This window comes from Brassica oleracea, unplaced genomic scaffold, assembly GCF_000695525.1.
Source record: "Brassica oleracea var. oleracea cultivar TO1000 unplaced genomic scaffold, BOL UnpScaffold01399, whole genome shotgun sequence".
NCBI classification, from domain to species: Eukaryota; Viridiplantae; Streptophyta; class Magnoliopsida; order Brassicales; family Brassicaceae; genus Brassica; species Brassica oleracea.
Window position 1 is genome coordinate 1 of NW_013617935.1, and position 4,390 is coordinate 4,390.

General features: G+C 41.8%; 1 pseudogene; it reads left to right on the forward strand.

The window, feature by feature from the left end:
• The first annotated feature begins 2,232 nt into the window (after positions 1-2,232).
• LOC106321299 overlaps positions 2,233-4,390 on the forward strand; it is an 8,019-nt pseudogene continuing 5,861 nt past the window's right edge.

The window sequence follows — 4,390 nt, forward strand, 5'->3', positions numbered from 1 at the left end:
GAAGTTGTCATATTCCCAAACAGAAAAACTGGGATCACCTTATCTGAGAGTGGTATAACTTCTTCATCTCCTAACTCCTATTGTTGAGATGGGAAGATAAAGAGTAGATACATTGATAGAGGAAGAGTATTGGGGCAGTGAGTAACTCCTATGAGATTTATTCCACTTCCTGGTCATTCTCCACTACTTTATGTATCCAAATACATCTTCTTTCATCGTGAGTCATCCTGGTTTGATTAGAATGACGAGGAAGTTGTCATATTCCCAAACAGGAAAAGTGGGATCACCTGATTTGAAAGTAGGATAACTTCTTCATTTCCCAACTCCTATAAGATTTATTCCACTTCCTAGTTATTCTCCACTACTTGATGTATCCAAATACAGCTTCTTACATCGCAATTCATCCTGGCTTGATTAGAATGACGAGGAAGTTGTTATATTCCCAAAAAGGAAAACTGGGATCACCTGATTTGAAAGTAGGATAACTTCTTCATCCTAACTCCTATGAGATTTATTCCAGCTCCTGGTGATTCTCCACGACTTTATGTAACCATATACAGCTTCTTACATCGCGATTCATCCTAGTTTGATTAGTATGACGAGGAAGTTGTCATATTCTCAAACAGGAAAACTGGAATCACCTTATCTGAGAGTGGGATAACTTCTTCATTTCCGAACTCCTATTGTTGAGATGATAAGATAAAGAGTAGATACATTGATAGAGGAAGAGTATTGGGGCAGTCAGTAACTCCTATGAGATTTATTCCACTTTCTGGTCATTCTCCACTACTTTATGTATACAAATACATCTTCTTACTTTGCGATTCATCCTGGTTTGATTAGAATGACGAGGAAGTTGTCATATTCTCAAACAGGAAAACTGGGATCACCTGATTTGAAACTGGGATAACATCTTCATCCTAACTTCTATGAGATTTATATCTCTTCTTGGTGATTCTCCACTACTTTATGTATCCAGATACAACTTCTTACATCCCGATTCATCCTGGTTTGATTAGAATGACGAGGAAGTTGTGGTGCAGCCATGAGTAGAGACATTGGAGGGCTGAGTGAGTCTGACGAGGGAGAGCCAGACTTGAGCAGAGAAGAGCCAGATTTGAGCAGAGAAGAACCAAATGAGCTAGCCAGCTTGTGGAATGGACCAGTAACCAGATCAAGACTGAGAGCTCAAGAGAAGAGCCTCCAACACTTAGCCAAATCCGTGGGGCTTAAATCAGAAGAGGAGAACCAAGATAAACCAACCTGTTGGTTTAATTTTATTTCAGTGTAATTTGATTTCATTTAAATTAAACCAATTTCGGGTAGGATTAGGATTTATTAAAAACCAATTCCGATTGGGTTTAGATTAGGAATTAGAATAAACCATCTTGGTTTATGATTAGGGTTGCTGGGGGTTTTCTATGCAGACTTTGTGAACGTCATTCAACTTTTCAATCAAAAACTTACAGGAAAGAGTTATCTCGTTTCCTTCTTTCTCTGTTCAGCTAAAGGAACATTGATCTCACCTTAGGGAAGGAATTCTTTAGTGAAATCCATCTTAGACAATACAGGGTAATCTTGTGTCTTTGAGTAGCAAACCATCTCTGTTGCCACTCCGTAGCTTCAGAGAGACGTCCATAGTCAAGCAGAGTGCTAGTAGCCTCCAAGGACAACCCTATTTCATTCCCCTTCAAGTGATCCAGGAGCAGAAGCCATACCCAGGCTGCACCAAGTGGTATCAGAGCCACTTGAAGGTTAGGGTTTGCGATTTGGCTACTCAGATCATTCACTCCATCAAACACTTCTCTTATCTTTCTATCTGTTGTAAGCCAGCTGAGCCAACCCTGCAAAAAAATAAAAAATAAAAAAGAAAAGAAATCTCTGATCCAAATCAAAAAAGGAAAGCTGAAGAGTAATCCAGCTAGCTGAAGAGAAATCCAGCTCAGGGTGGTAAAGTCAGCTGGTGCCTAAATCTCTTAATACTTTCTTTCTGCTTCATTGGGGTTTTGTTCTAGATCTTAGGTGTAGAGCTTTGAATCTTAACTAAACTTGTGAGAAAGGCAGAGACTTGGTAGCTGAAATTGAGTGAGAGAGAGTTTGTTTTAATTTTTCTGTTTTTCTTGTCTTTGCAAACTTGTCTTTCAAGAACAATGGCTGATGGACGAGATGGAGAGGAAGTAGGAGAACCGGCTGCTCAGCAAATCAACCTCAACCAAGTTCAATTTGGCTATGATGGCTGAGATAAATAGAAGAATGCAAGCTAATTACAACCGTGCTCAACAAGCTAATGAAAATTTACTTGATGACAATGCAGGACAAGAGAGGGGAGCTGTTGTTGGAGCTGAGAGAGTACATATATGGCCTAGAAGGGGACCAGGAGTTGTAGTTAGAGGTCATAGGATCTATGGTGAACAAGTTCAAGAGGATTCAACTGATGAGAGTGATAATGAATCTCAGGCTAGCCACCACAGTAGACACCATAACCGCAGACGACCAGCAGCTGATAATCTAGGCAATCTCAAGCTGAGAATACCTCAATTCCATAGCAAGAATGATCCAGATGCCTATTTGGAGTGGGAAAAGAAGATAGAGTTGGTTTTCAATTGCCAGCAGTTTACTGAGGAGAGGAAGGTCAGATTAGCAGCCACTGAATTTTGTGGTTATGCTATAAACTGGTGGGAGCAGATTGCCACTACTAGGAGACGCAATGGAGAGCCTCAGATAGCTTCCTGGTTTGAGATGAAGACTGTGATGAAGAAGAGGTTTGTTCCTACTCACTATGGGCGAGATCTTCACCAGAAATTGAGAAGGCTTTCTCAAGGAGCCAAGAGTGTAGAAGACTATCACCAGGAGATGGAGACACTCATCTTGAAAGCTGACTTGATTGAGGGTGCTGAGGCAACTATGGCTAGGTTCCAAGGAGGGTTAAACAGAGATATACAAGACATATTGGAGCTACAAGAGTATGAGGACATGGATGAGCTACTGCACAAAGCTATTCTGATTGAGCAACAAAACAAGAGGAAGAGTTCCGCCAAAACTCCATACGGATCTGCTGCAAAATTAGTGTACGCCAAGGATGATAAGTCATTTGATAAGCCAAAGGAAGGGTCTTCATCAGTGGAAGCAAGGCGAGATGACAAGGGCAAAGAACCAGTGACAGCCACTAGGTCCAGGAATGTCAGATGCTTCAAGTGTCATGGGATTGGGCATTATGCCAATGATTGTACCAACAAGAAGGTGATCATAATCCTAGCCAATGGAGATGTGGTTTCTGAAGATGAAAAATCCGACCAGGAGTCTGAGGATGAGGGCGTGGAGTATCCTGTCCGAGGAGAGTTGCTAGTCACCAGGAGACTCCTCAATGCTCAACCTAAAGCCAAAGAGGATGAGCAAAGAGAGAACCTGTTTCACACCAGATGCTTAATCCATGACAAAGTTTGCAGCTTGATCATTGATGGAGGAAGCTGTACCAATGTAGCAAGTGAGAAACTGGTGGAGAAATTGGGTCTTGAGGTGTATAAGCATCCTAAGCCATACCTCTTGCAATGGCTCAATGAAGAGGGAGGGTTAAAGATCAGAAAGCAAGTGAAAGTCTTACTGTCAGTGGGGAGATATCATGATGAGATCACTTGTCATGTGGCGCCTCATGAAGCTAGCCACATTCTACTTGGTCGCCCTTTGCAGTTTGACAAGAGGGCAGTACATGATGGCTTCACCAACAGACACACCTTCACTAGGAGAAGTAGATCACGCTGGTAACACTGTCGCCTCAGGAAGTGCACCAGGATCAAATGCATCTTAAGAAGAGAAGGGATGAAGATAAGGCCATTGGTAAAGCCTTGTTGCTGGATGAATCCAAACAGGTAAGTAAGATGAACCTCTTTGCTACTACTAAAGACATCAAAACTGCTATGCTTGAACAACCAAATCTGATACTAGTAGTTTACAAGGAGTTGTTGATCTCTACTACTAACACTGACCCTGGGATTCCAGAAGAGATTGAGTGTCTTTTGCAGGAGTATAGGGATGTCTTTCCAGAGGATAATCCAGTTGGCTTACCACCCATTATAGGTATTGAACATCAAATTGACTTTGTACCAAGAGCTTCCATTCCAAACTGGCCAGCAAACAGGACAAACCCTGTTGAGACAAAGGAGCTCCAGAAACAAGTCAATGAACTCTTGGAGAAAGGCCACATCAGGGAAAGCTTGAGTCCTTGTGATGTACCTGTGCTACTGGTGCCTAAGAAAGATGGGAGCTGGCGCATGTGTGTGGACTGCAGATCCATCAACAACATCACGGTTAATTACATACATCCTATCCCACGCTTAGATGATATGCTAGATGAGTTACATGGTTCATGTGTCTTTTCTAAAATTGATTTAAA